This window comes from Dasypus novemcinctus, chromosome 17, assembly GCF_030445035.2.
Source record: "Dasypus novemcinctus isolate mDasNov1 chromosome 17, mDasNov1.1.hap2, whole genome shotgun sequence".
Lineage (NCBI taxonomy): Eukaryota > Metazoa > Chordata > Mammalia > Cingulata > Dasypodidae > Dasypus > Dasypus novemcinctus.
This window is the reverse complement of record NC_080689.1, coordinates 99,773,062-99,788,214: the sequence shown is the minus strand read 5'-3', so window position 1 is coordinate 99,788,214 and position 15,153 is coordinate 99,773,062. Positions and strand designations below refer to the sequence as shown.

Genomic DNA, 15,153 nt, shown 5'->3' with positions numbered 1-15,153 from the left:
TATATTGTGGTAGTTTTTGGGTATGTTTTATTCATTATTGTCCATTTCATTTAATTTGTTGAATGCATATGGATAGAATTGTGGATACTATTCCAATATTAATTATTTGATATCTGAAGCACAGGTATTTGTATCCTATTTCATTCTGGATAATGCTTATTTTTATCTTCTCCCATTTTGTGCTCATTGCTTTTGTTAGAAGTATAGCAATTTTTGAGGACCTCATAGACCTAGTGGGCTTTTTTATGTCATTGATATTATCTATTGTCTTCCTCTTTTCAATTTCTTTGGTTTCAGACTTTATCTTATTACTTACTTCTTGCTCTGGGTTTTACTCTTTTTTATTTTCTTGAGGTGGGAGCTTAGATTATTGGTATACATGGCTATTTCTAATGAAAGTATTTACTTCTAGATATTTCCCTCTCAACACTGCTATATCCATGTGCCACAAAATATATGTTTTAATTTTCTTTCAATTCAATCTGTTTTTATTTCCCTTAACCTAATTATGTCCCTTAAGTCATATTTATGCTATCTCTATGTTATTGATTTTTAGTTAGGTTCCCTTATCAAATAACATACTGTATGATTTCAATTCTTACAGATTTCTTGATGTTTGTTTTCTGGCTCTGATTATAATCTAACTTGGTACACATATACTAGGAACTTGAAAAAATTGCATTCTGCTGCTGTTGGATAGTTTTATACAAATGTCAATGAGATGCCACACATAGATGGTATGATATTTATTTTCTGTCTTGTTTTTTCAACTCCTCTACAACTCAAATCTACAAATTAAGTGTAGATTTGTATATTTCTCCTTTCAGTTCTATAAGATTTTTCTTTTCATTTCTTGAAGCTCTCTTCTTTAGAGCATGTACAGGTAGAATTGCTATTAATCCTTGATGGATTACCCTTTCATAATTATACATTATCCCCCTCTATAATTGGTAATTTTCTTTGAGTCTACTTATATATTAATATAGCCAACTCTGCTTCCTATTTTATTAATGTTTACATGGTATATCTTCTCCATCCTTTTTTAACTTTTCTATACTGTTGTATTTGAAGTGAGTTTCTTATAAAGAACATGAAGTTGAGTCATGGTTGTTTTACCCACTCTGTCAATATCTGTCTTTTGATTAGTATATATATATATAGGCCACTTATATTTAATGTAATTCTTGGTATGTTATGGTTTAAGTCTGTTAGTCTATGTTACTTTCCCTTTGCTTGTCTATTTTTTCTCTTTTCCTTTAGTTACTGGATTTATTTCTAGAAATCCACTTTATTTTACATTGTTTTGCAGCATAACATTTTTATAGCATTTCTATAGATTGTCTTGGCTATTATTTCACACATACATATGATATCACAGTCTATATTACATCATTTTATCAGCTTGAGTGGTCTCAAAATTTTTTCTCCTTTTACTTCCTTTTTCTCTCATTTATATCATAATCTTACAGATTTCTGTTACATACATTGGAAACCACATCACTGTTATGATTTTTGCCTCAGCTGTCAAGTATAATTTAGAAAACTCAAGAGAAGGAAAATCTACTATATATACCCACATTTTCTTGTTTTCTATTTTTATTCAACCTATCTGATGGTCCAAGATTCCTTTTTTCATAATTTCTTTACTATTGAGAGATGTCCTTTTCCCATTAATTCAGGGTCAATCTGCTGTGCAAAAATTTTCTTAGTTTTTCTTCAGCTGAGAATGTTTATTTCTCACCTTCATTCCTGAAATACATTTTCATTGTATGGAAAAATCTGGATTGACAGTTCTTTCAGCACCTGAAAAAATATTTTACCACTTCCTTCTGACTTCCATAATACTTTTTATGAAAAATTGAATCATTTCAACAAGTTCCATGTAGATAAGGTGTAGTTCCACTCTTCTTGTTTTCCTTTTCATTGTCCTTAATTTTCAGATGTTTGACTATGACTTGATGTAGATTTATTTTGGGCTTTATCTTATGTGGAGTGAAATCCACTTCGTAAATCATTAGATTTATGTCTCTAGTCAAATTGGTAATTTTTTCAGCCATTATTTCTCACAATAACTTCTCAGCCCTACCCTTTTTCTCTTTTCCTTCAACAACTGACATGACACAGATGTTAGATTTTGGTTATAGTCCCAGAGGCCCTTGAGGCTCTGTTGTTGTTTTTTTTAAATTTATTTTCTCTCTGCATTTTGCATGGGGAGCAGTCCTATTGTTCTTTCTTAAAGTTAACTTATTCTTCTATCCTCTCCATCTTGCTTTGCACCCATCCCCTGAGTGTTTCATTTTAAACTTATTACATTTGTAATCTGTAGTTTTTATCTGGTTCTTCTTAATATTATCTATTTCTTTGCTGAAGTTTTCTTTTTTATTCAAGTACACTCATGGATTTTGCTGAATCATTTTATGACAATTGCTTTAAAGTTCTTGTAAGACAATTTTAACATTTATGTCACCCTTAGTGGTAGTTTGAGATTATTTATGAATTCCAAAACAGAAGGTATTGATTATGTGTGTAAACTGGCCTCTTCTTCTGGGCATGATACACTTTGATTGTTTTAAATTCAGATTATTATTCTTTCTTTTTTCCCCTCTGCCTTCTGGGTGTTGCCCAGCCTTCCCCTGGTGTCCTAACACAGGAACATTTTTTTCCTGGCCATTTCTGCTTGTCCTCTAGTTATTTTTCTGAGAGAAATGAGTCTTGTGTCTCTCTAATACACCATTTTCCTGGAAGACCCAAAAACTGGAAATTTTGGCAACTCTGTTATGAAACTTTGGATCTTATTTAATTCTTTTTTAGTTGCCCCATACTGAATTGCTCCTGGCAGAGTAAGGAGGGGAGACACCTCCCTGAGTCATGTACGGGAGGATTTCCTAGTTCCCTACCTCACCTCTGTTGATACATAGGGGTTGAGGAGGAGTTCCTCATTACTGTTGGGCAGAAGTGGGATTACAATCTCCCTAGGAGGATTCTTCTAATACAAATTGGAATGACATGGGCAGCAGTGTCTTGTTTCTGTTTCTCACATAGTTTCCATTAACACCATAGGCAGTAGCTTTGTTACCATTGTACTAAGGTAAAAGTCCTGACTCTCAGTAGGCCTCCTCTGAGACTACCCCAGCAAGGACCGGGAGGGGCACCACATTAAAATCAAATGGGAGTGAAAGTCAAGATGCCCCACATGTCTCCACTGACACTGCTGTGGTGCTAGACAAGGACTTGTTTCTACCAGTTAAGACTGAAAGTTCTTGCATTCTACTGGCCTACTGTGACATTCCTTAATGGGGGAATTGGTGTGTCACACTGTATCCTGAATGGGGTGGAAATCCAAGTTTTTTTTTCTTTTATCTTACGATGTGTTTTTTTTGTCTTTATTATTTAATGTTACATTAAAAAAATCTGAGGTCCCCATATACCCCCCCACCCCCCTCACCCCACTCCTTCCACAACAACCACCTCCAACATCATGGGACACTCACTGCACTCAGTGAACATATCTCTGAGCACTGCTGCACCACATGGTCAATGATCCACATTTAATTTTACACTCTCCCCAGTTCCACCCAGTGGGCCATGGGAGGACATGAAGCTGAGTGGGGCCATGGATTTTTCTTTGGTATATGCCTGAATAGAAATTTTGTCTAAAGTTTTCTTTTATGTTAGACCTCTTCTTTCCTGGTCTTTTAGCTAAAGAGAGAAGGCTTTTGTCGGAGCCCTTTTTGTCTCTGTCTTCATGCCTCTGGATTGCTAGTTTTTCCAGAACCAAGTCTGGGGTATATGAGGCAAAATGATAACCTTGGGAACTCACAACTGTGTCAGTCCTTGGGTCTTAAGGTTCCTAACTTGTGTTCCTTCTTCTTTCCATCTTTCAGAATCTTCTTGTGCTTGGGATTTTACTTGAGCTTAGCAGCAACAATAAATAAATGACCTTCTATTTGATCTTTTAGGAAATGGAAATTCTTAAACTTCTAATTCTAGAATAATTTCAGATTTACAGAACTTTTGGTCATCCATGACTGAGCCCATATCAGGGACCAAGACAAAGGAGAACATGATGAGGAAAAAATGATAAACTCACCACAGGTTTGATGGTATTTCAAATTCTGATCTTCTTCAGTCTTTCTCTTGTATTTACTGTTCAAACTCCTCACAGAGCTATTCCAATCTATTCTGTCCAGATTTTATACATGCATTCAATGGAAGAGAATGGAATGTTCCAACTCCATCTTATCTGGAACTAGAATCTCTGAACTTCCACTCTCCCTTCTTCTCTTCCAGTCCTCCAGTGTCATATTTTTTCCTCTATCCTTTTTTAAATTTCTCTCCCCTTCCCCCTCCCCAGTTGTCTGTTCTCTGTGTCCATTTGCTGAGTGTTCTTATTTGTCTGCTTCTGTTGTTGTCAATGGCATGGGAATCTGTGTTTCTTTTTGTTGCATCATCTTGTGTCAGCTCTCTGTGTGTGTGGTGCCACTCCTGGGCAGGCTGAACTTTCTTTCACACTGGGCGGCTCTCCTTACGGGGTGCACTTCTTGCATGTGGGGCTCCCCTACACAGGAGACACCCCTGTGTGGCACAGCACTCTTTGTGTGCATCAGCACTGCATGTGGGCCAGCTCCACACGGGTCAAGGAGGCCCGGGGTTTGAACCGCAGACCTCCCATGTAGTAGACGGATGCCCTAATCACTGGGCCAAGTTCACTTCCATCTATCCTTTATCAAGATCTATGCTTCTGATATATGATCTTAAAAATGCAATAGTGAAACTGAAGTAATAGTTTTATAATAATAGGAAGCATGGGTCTTAACATGGTGTCAGAATAAGTGCACCCATATCATCTCTCCTGCAAGGGAACAGCTGAGTGGGGACAGGATCCTTCCTGAGTGAACTGTCTTGGAAGCCCACAGGGCAGGAGGCTTCAGGACATCAATCTGGAGAGTGTGTGACAAGGAGAGTGGTTGCTTGGGTTGAATCCCTGAGTTTCTGGTGCTTGGGACTGGAGCTGTGGATCAAGTGAGTCCCTCCCTCAGGTCAGGAAGCCACAGAGTTCCTAAATCTTGCTGGTAGTGCAGTAGGAGGTGACAAATTCTGAGAGTGAGAGGGTTCTGGTGAAGGGTGGAGAGGGTTTCCACAAGTGTGGTTTCAATGGTCTGGACCCCCGTTTTTGAGCTTTGAGGAGCATACAAGCTGGCTTGAGAAACCAGGAAGGGAGGGAAGTAAATCTGAGGCAGCCAGATTTACCTACACACCTTGGGATAGGGAAAATTGGTCTAGGAGAAGGTGGACCCAGGCAATCAACTAGTCCTATGCAATACACCAAAGGGAGGGGGACATTAGAAAGTGCTTAAAAGGCTTCCAAGAGCATATTTAGGGTTCCTGGCAAGGTGTGGTTTCCCTCTCTCAAAAAGACTGAGAGTCATTATTTTCTGTGGTGAGTTAATCCACCAGGGTCCCATTTGAATTTCAATAAGGAACTCACATACAGCCTTTAGGCTGCTTTGGGAGAGAAAGCAGTTAGAAAAAGAAAAGGAGGGGGGACAGACTCCTAATCAACAGTTTATCCAATTGCAAAGAGTCAATCCTACCCTGAGGGAAAGGGATACTTTTGAAGACCAAATCAACCCAGAAAGAAAGTTAGATTAGTGGAGGAGTTTCAGTATTGAATGTGCAAGGTCTCTAGTTCAATTCCCAGCTCCTCTGAGAGTAGTGACCCGCTGGGATATTAAACATCTAGCTGATACTTTAGGACAGGGAAAACATAGACATTATCCTTGTATTAGCTTCCCTTGGGTCTCTTATTTTATCTAAAAAAATTAAAAGATTACTTCTGCTACATAATCTAACTTAGTTTACTCACTAAAATTCACTTCAAAATCTGCAGCAAGAAAGGTGCAGGATAATTGATTGATAAACACCATTAGCCTGACAAGATCCACAGGGACTTAAGAAGGAAGCCTGGATTTTCTTAATGTTTGGTTGACTCCTTGACTGTGGGTTTGTCTATATTTTTGTTTTCTGATCTTTCCTTCCTCTTTATCCTCTACCCCCTTTTTAAAATTAGGTACTGCCACTTGTTTCCAGTTTGCTGTTTCCACTTCTGTGATGTCCTGTTTTTTGTGTGTACTGATTTTGGCTACCAACACTATCCCTTTTCCTTCCTACATCTTTCTATCTTCCACCTTCTATTATTGCTCTTACACACCACCTCTCTTTGCTTAGCCCCACTTTTTCTGGTTTTTTATTTCTAACACTTAAATTTTGTTTTCTATCTATTATTAGTTCTTTCTATTATTGTCCTTTCTTTTTTCTTTCCCTCTCTCTTCATCATGCTGGTCTTTTAATTCATACTATATTCTTCTCCATTTTCAGTTCCCATTTCATTGTAGGTACTCCACTTTTTTATTCCTACAAATCTACACTGCTTAAATAAGTTTAATATTAATACTCCTAGGAATTACATGGTTCTTCTGCTAACATTTACTGTCAATACTACTATTATACCTTTTCTTTTCTTACCGTTTTTGTTTTCCCTGGCCCTAATCTTTTTTCTTCAAGGGAACTTATACAACAGCAAAGAAAGAGACAAGAAGATCAAAGTGTCAAAGAGAACACTTAACATATACACAAAAACAGCACCTAAATAAAACCTGAGACTAGAGGGAGAAGCTAATCAATTAAACAAATCCGTCAAGATAAAATGATGACCAGACAGCAACAAAAAAGTACAAACCATATCAATAATCAGGAAGACATGTCCCAATCCAATGAACAAACTAAAAACCAGGAAGAGGTGCATAACATTGGGCAATTAATCAAAGCTTGCCAAACAAATATCGTGGACCAACTTAATGACGTGAAGGAAGAGATTAAAGATATTAAGGAAACACTTGGAGAGCATACTGAAGAAATTGTTAACATACCTAAAAATATAATGGATATGATGATGATGAATGGCACAATCCAAGGAATCAAAAATAAAGCAGCAAATAATAACAGATTTGAACAGGCAGAGGAAAGAATTAGTGATGTGAAAATCACTACATCTAAAATCAAGCAGATAGTAGAACTAATAGATAAAAAGATAGAAAAAATCTAGCAGGGACTTAGAGGTCTGAATAATAATGCAAAACACACAAATGTATGCATTATAGGCATCCCAGAAGGAGAAGAGAAGAGAAAGGGGACAGAAGGGATGTTGGAGGAAATAATGGCTGAAAACTTCCCAAACCTATTGAGGGAGATGGATATACATGTCCAAGAAGTGACATGCACCCCTAACAGGATAAATTCCAACAGGCCTACCCCAAGACATATAGTTGTCAAATTATCCAATGTTCAAGACAAACAGAAAATACTGAAAGCAGCAAGGGAAAAGAGAGCCATCACATACAAAGGAACTCAATAAGATTAAGTGCTGATTTCTCATCTGAAACCATGGAGGCAAGAAGGCAGTGGTATGGCACAGTCAAGGTATTAAAAGAAAAAAAAAATTCCATCTAAGAATACTCTATCCAGCAAAGCTGGCATTCAAAAAAGATGGAGAGTTCAAAATATTCACAGATAAACAGACACTGAGAGGGTATGCCAATAAGAAACTTGCCCTTGAAGAAACATTAAAGGGATTTCTGCAGATTGAAAGAAAAAAACAAGAGAGACAGCTTGGAGGAGAGTGTAAGAACAACTAAAAAGACAAAAAGAGAAATAAAAACAACATATGACATACACAAATCTAAAGAAAATATGGCTAATGTAAGTAATTCCTAGAGAGTAATAACACTGAATGTTAATGGATTAAACTCACCTGTCAAGAGACACAGATTGGCAGAATGGATAAAGAAATATGACCCAGCTATAAGCTATCTATAAGAAATCCACCTTAGACCTAGGGATTCAAGGAGGTTGAAAGTGAATGCCTGGAAAACAATCTTACAAGCAAACAATAACCAAAAAAAGGCAGGAGTAGCTATACTAATATCTGACAAAATAGACTTTAAATGCAAAATTATTGTGAGAGACAAAGATGAACAGTACATATTAGTAAAAGGGGTAATCTTTCAATAAGAAAGAACAATCATAAACATTTGTGCACCTAACCAGTTTTCCTCAAAAATCATTAGGCAAAAACTAGAAAATCTAAGTGGAGGAATAGATGCCTCTACAATTATAGTGGAGTACTTCAATACAGCATTATCACCATTAGACAGAACATCACAACAGAGAATCAATAAAGAAACAAAGACTTTGAATACTATATTAGAGGTTCTGGACCTAATAGACATATACAGAACACTGCACCCAAATGCAGCAGGATATATATTCTTCTCAAATGCACATGGATCATTCTCCAAGATAGACCACATGTTAGGCCACAGAGAAAATTTCAATGAATTCAGAGTGATTGAAATCATACAAAATAATTTCTCTCACCACAATTGAATAAAGCTGGAAATCTGCAAGGGCCAGAGAACAACATTAGAAAAAGAGATATGGAAGTTAAACAACACACCCTTAGACAAACTGTGGGTCAAGGAGGAAATCTCAAAAGAAATCAGTAACTGCTTGTAACTAATGAAAATGACAACACAACATATCAAAACTTATGGGATACAACAAAAGCTGTACCGACAGGGAAATTCATAGCCATAAATTCATACATCAAAGAAGAAAAAAAGAACTAAAATCAAAGACCTAACTACACAGTTGAAGGAATTAGTAAAAAACAGCAACACACTAACCCTGAAGGAAGTATAAAAAAATAACAAAGATCAGAGCAGAACTAAATGAAATAGAAAATAAGAAAACACTAGAACAAAGAAAACAAGCACAAAGAGCTGGTTCTTTGCAAAGATCAATAGAATTGACAAACTCTTAGGTAGAATAACAAAGAAAAAAAGAAAGAACATGCAAATACACAATAGAAATGAGAAAGGTGATTTCACCACTGACCCCACAGAAATAAAGAGTATCATAAGAGGATACTTTGAAAAACCATACACTAACAATGACAATTTAGAAAATCAAAGGATACTTAAGTAAATGGAAGAAGATTCACTGTTCATGGGTAGGAAGAAGAAATATCAAGATGTCTGTCATACCCAAACTGATCTACAGATTTAATGCAATCCCAATAAAAATCAACAGAGCATTTTTTAATGAACTAGAAAAACTATGAAATTTATTTGGAATGGAAAGAGGCCCCAAATAGCCAAAGACATATTGAAAAAGAAAAATTATATTGGAAGAATCACATTACCTGACTTGAAAACATACTACAGAGCTATAGTGTTCAAAACAGCATGGCATTGGTACAAGGATAGACATATTGACCAATAGAACCAAACTGAGAATTCTGATATAGCTCCTCACATATATAGTCATCTGATACTCAACTAGGCTGCAAAGCCCACTGAACTGGGAGAAAATGGCCTCTTCAAAAAAATGGTTCTTGGAGAACTGAATATCCATATGCAAAAAATGAGAGAGGAATACCATCTCACACCTTATAAAAAAACAACTCAAGATGGATTAAAGATCTAAATTAAAGAGCCAAGACCTTAAAGACCTTGGAAGATAATATAGGGAAGTTTGTACAGGACCTTGTAATAAGAAATGACTATGAAAGAAAAAAATAGATAATAGGGAATTCCTCAAAATTAAAGCTTTTTGCACCTAAAAGGATTTTATCAAGAAAGTGAAAAGACAGCCTACTCAATAGGAGAAAATATTTGGTAACTATACATCTGATAGGAGCCTAATACCCACCATATATAAAGAAATCAAATATCTCAAAAGTTAAAAGACAAAAAAACCCTTTAAAAATTGGGCAAGATATTTGAACAGTTGCTTCTCCAAAGAAGAAATACAAGTGGGTAAAAAGCAAATGAAAATATGCTCAACATCATTAGCTATTAGGGAAATACAAATGAAAACTACAATGAGAAATGATCTTACACCCATTAGACTGGCAGCTACTAAAAAAACAGAGGACTACAAGTGTTGGAAAGGATGTGGAGGAATGGAAACCCTCATCCACTGTTGGTAGGAATGTCGAAAGATCCAGCCATTGTGGAGGACAGTTTGGCATTTCCTTAAAAATCTAGCTGTAGATTGGCCATATGACCCAGCAATTCTACTGCTGGGTATATACCCAGAAGAACTGAGAACAAGGACACAAACCAATATATGCATACTAATGTTCACAGCAGCATTCACTTTTGCCCAAAATTGGAATCAACCCAAATGCCCATCAACAGATAAATGGATAAACAAAATGTGGTATATGCACACAATGGAATACTACTCCGCTGTGAGAAGGAATACAGTACTAACACATGGGATATCATGTATTAATCTTGAGGACATTATATTGAGTGAAGCAAACCAGACATTGAAGAACAGATACTACATGACCCCTCTGATATGAATTAAGCAAATCAAGCTGTCTCAGAGGTCTAGAGACTGGAAGATTGGCTTACAGGAAATAGAGGGTTGAGAGGAAGGTTGTGAGCTGATGTCTACACAGGTGAAATCTATGATAAAGTGGAGATAAGCAGTTGTGCAGTGAAGGATTAAGACAGGATAATAGGGATACTATTGGGTTTGGCTTTGCAGACTTGAGGGAGGCTAGAGTTGTGAGAATGGGTCAGATTGTCCATGGAAGTGGCGGTGGGGAGCAGTTGCAGGGGGAGCAGGTGAACGCAGGAGATTGTCAGGCATGTAGCTGAAACTATAATGTTGAGATAACTCTTTACAAAATATAATAAGGAAGGGTTACTAGTTTGAGGTGTTTGATGGGGGTCATCTGGTACAGCATGCACCTGGGACAGACTTCTAGAGAGACTGTGAGTGCTCATCTTGTCATAGCGTGTTATGTCAGTGGGTGGAGACCCATAAATGAGCAGAAAGATGTATGACCATCCTCGGGAGGCTTGATCTTCTCAAACAGATTGGAGAGTGTCTTTCGAGAGCATGGGTGGCTCCCAATGGTGGAGGACAGACTAGTTTGTCAACCCCTCAGTATTGTTGCAAGTATCTATGAATTTTGTCCTTCAAGCATTGTAGCTTGGTTGTCACTGTGATCCCCAAGGGGAGGGCAGAGAGGAATAGAATAGATGGAAGACGGTGTAACTTGGGTGTAATTGAAGTGTTCCACAATATCATGCAATGATGGATACAGGCCATGTTAAATTCCACCAAAAATGTATGAAAGCATAGAGTCTAAAATGTAAACTGTAATGTCAATCATAATGGAACCATGGTTAGTAGCTATGTTTCAATATCTGTACATCAGTTGTAGAAAATGTAACATCCACATGTAAAAAGATTGTTGCTGGGGAAAGGGGAATAGAGTTTGATGTGGGTATACAGGAGTCCTCTATATTCTATATGTGACTTTACTATGACCTAAAACTTTTGTGAAGACACAAATTTTTTTTTTAAAGAAAGGATGTAGATGCTGAGGAAGAAATGGAAGAGACTGCCTTGCCACTACACATACAGGGCAACACCCATTACAATGATGAAATGCAAAATGTCAAAAAAAGTTTTATGATATTTTTCATCTTTTAACACCCCAATTTATTTTTTACTTTATTTTAGTTTTTCTAAATTATTATGTATTCTATTTCTAATCTTTAAACTTATGATTACTATCTCATTTTCCCACTAATTGAATTCGGCAATATATTAGACTTCATTTTTGAAGAAGTTTTGAATCACAGAGGGGTTCAGCAATGGCAGGGGAGGAGCACTGATGTGGGGTGTCACTGATGGGGGATGCATGGATGGGAGGGAATTCTCCAGGGCATGCATATAGGGTATAGGTATGTTCATATGTTCTTTGGGTGTTGTCATAATTGGTAGAGTTACACACAATTGAGGAAGTTCTGAGTTCCCATCTTCGGGAGTTCTGCCACAATCCCCCAAGTGCAAGGGCAAAGACGAGTGAGGAAGGATTGTCCAATGATGTGCCCTTGATACTCATGACTCTGCTTATGACCCTGTGTGCTTGAAATTACAACTTGGCCTAGAGCTGCAGGGTGCCTAAGAGTTACCTCCTGCAAGCCTCCATGTTGCTCAAATGTGGCCACTCTCTAAGCCATACTCAGCATGTAAATGCATTACCTTTCCCCAGCATGGGACATTACTCCCAGGGATGAGCTTTCCTGCTGCTGAGGGATTACATTCAAGCACAAGCTGGTGATGCAACTAGAAAATGACCTTGAATAAAAGGGGGAAATGGTAAAGACAAATGAGTTTATATGATTAAGAGACTTCAAAATGAGTCAGGAGGTCATCAGTGGGGTCATGCTTATGCACATCTCAGCAGGATCCCAGAGACAGCTGAAGGAGATACAATTCCACGTAGTGGTGCTCCTGAGGGCTACAAAGACATACAAGTCCTTGATCATGGCAGATGGCCCTGGTGTTCAGTGCCTTACCAGTGGGCCCTACTTTGGAATTTGTGTTCCTGATTTTGATGTAGTTGGACTCAGATATGACTGCTCTACACATGCCTCTTCTGTCACACTTACTCCACCTGTGGTTGGTGCTGGGGTTAGTGTATGCTCAGGAGACTTGAGTCTTTTACTGTCCATGTGCCAGCTGGGACCTGAGCCTCAGCAGAGTTGCAACATCTACTCTCTGGTTTGTTGACTTACCCTTGTCAACTTACAGGGAGGTGAGGATGGTCAACCATCACACCAGGGAACTGAGAGAATCTCCAACTGCAAGCAGGAGAATCGCATCCATCAGCCATGTGAGATCTAACCCCCCTCTTGATTTAGAGGTGGACTTGACATCACTATCCCAGGGTCTGCAGGTTGGAGGAATACAATATGGATTAGAGTGGACTTACTGGTATTCTACTATAGAATTATTGTGACTCTAACAATGGAAGAAGTTGTATCATTGATGTGGAGACAGTGGCCACTGGAGTTGCTGGGGACAGGGAGAGGGAAGAAGGGGTGTGATATGGGGAAATTTTCAGAACTTGGAATTATGCTGAATGATATTGCCTGAACAGATGCAGGATATTATATATCCTGCCATAACCCACTGAATGTATTAATCCATGTGGTGTAGCAGTGCTCCAAAATGTATTCATCAAATGCAATGAATGTGCCACACTAATGAAAGAGCTTGTTGATGTGGGATGAGTGGGAGTGGGTGGGAGGTGGGGTATATGGGAACCTCATATTTTTTAATGGAACATTTTGTGTGATCTATGTATCATAAAAAAGACTAAAAAAATAAATAATCGCAAGCATGATATCATTTCTTCACAGTTTCTATGATTTGCTTAATGAAAAACAGTTTAAGCTAATTACCCTGTATTTTTTTATTATTAAATTAGAAAATTATCACTTAAATTTATATATTTTTGGACATGGAAGTAATTATTAATGATTATTTTTCACAGAATTCTGATTATTTCTAGGTCAGAACCTAAAAATATGGAGAGATATCCCAGTGAAGAATTTTGTTTGCAGTCTAATGCATTAAAATTTCAAATTCATATTCTTGAAGTTTGAATATTCTATTAGAAGATCTTGGACAACCAATTTCATTGTGGTCATTCATGTTCTGTAGTGTGCCAAAAATATATCTGTTTAAATGCTATTTATAGAGTGATCAAATATTGTGTCACAATTTCAACCCATTTAGTGAAAAGTATTATGATTTATATAGCAGATTTTATTCTCATCATGGTAAGGAAACTGTTTGTACCACAATTTGATCTTCTTAATAAAAACTTATATCCTCACCAAAACTTGTGAATTTTCAACTCTGGGGTAATAATATCTACCTGATATTAAATTAAATATCTAATGAAATATCACTGAATTAAGACACCTGAGTACATAGACATGGGCAGAAAGAAACCTCAGTGCTTTCAAGCAATGCCTTGAATACATTGTACCTTCACATGAGTCCTCTAAAAATAAATATTCTATGATTCTCATTTAATATAATCTACTAGATTCACTATATTCATTATTTCTGGTACAGATTAGTGAATTATAGTTGTGAAAGCCCAAATTCTGTGTTCATTAGTCAGAATGAAATAAAGTATTAAGGTTCAAATCTTTTCAATTTATATCTAATCCTATTTCCATGCAACACAAAACTTGTATGACTTGTAATCTTTTACTTCTCATCTCAAGGCAACAATTCTTATCTTTGCTGTGTTAAACACAACATCATCTTTAACATAAACAACAAATAACATAAAATAATACGTAACATGACTTTTCCACAGAAAGAAAATCCAAGTTAATTGAGTATGTCTCTCATTAATGCCATTTGTAAGCCTGGTGTTGACTTTTTCTCTGGGCATCATTGCTTTTGAATAATGTAAAAGTGAATTATCTTGCATCAACCAATTATGTAGTTAATGTTCTTCTGTATTATAAGCTATTGATAATGTGAAAAAGTTCAACCCTGTCTTTTGATAAAGCAAGTTATGTGTTGCTTGTACTTATTTCTTTCACAGCTGATTTTATGGGCTTTATATTAATAGTGTGATGTTCTCATTTTTGCTATAGCAATGTTTTATTCTCTCCATCCAACAATAAAATCAATAAATTTCAACCTAAAACATATTATACACATTAGTTCATGCCTATATTGATAACAGAAAAGCCTTAATTAATTTATGAGCAAAGTTATTGCTTTGTTGTAAATTACACAAGAACACAGGAAAAGTTTCAATAACTCATCACACTCTTTTATAAGACAGAACATGCTAGGAACAAAGACTAAATTCTCAGTACAATAATATTTGTCTTTAGTTGTTTATTTTATATTTCTGAGTGCACCATGATCTTTTCCAACTATAATGTCACCCAGACACATATTTACAGAATTCTTACTGCAGCCAACACAGATTGACACTGTATCTATGAAGTGGGGTCTGTGTGTTCACTTGCAAAAAATAAAATAAAAAATCAGAAGCCAGCTCATCTTTTCTGTAGTATATTCTTGATTTACCGAGATGCTTTTTATATATTTGGCTGAAACAAACACTATTTCTTTAGTATCCTTAAACAATACTCATTATTAAGAACATAGTGTTGTTTTTAAATTGCAATTGCTTTTATATACCTGACGTATTAAATGACAGAATAAAATTATTTCATTATT

At 36.6% G+C, this 15,153-nt stretch overlaps 1 long non-coding RNA gene across 3 annotated transcripts in view; it reads left to right on the top strand.

The window, feature by feature from the left end:
• The window catches only part of LOC101440145 (uncharacterized), a 67,639-nt gene extending 52,486 nt beyond the window's left edge, over nucleotides 1–15,153 (top strand). For 2 of the 3 annotated variants that reach the window (XR_188325.3, XR_009181320.2), the window contains 2 exons: nucleotides 4,002–4,103; nucleotides 6,565–15,153. This is a non-coding gene — a long non-coding RNA (uncharacterized lncRNA). The remainder of the gene's footprint in view (nucleotides 1–4,001; nucleotides 4,104–6,564) is intronic. The other variant, XR_009181321.2, reaches the window with a different exon arrangement.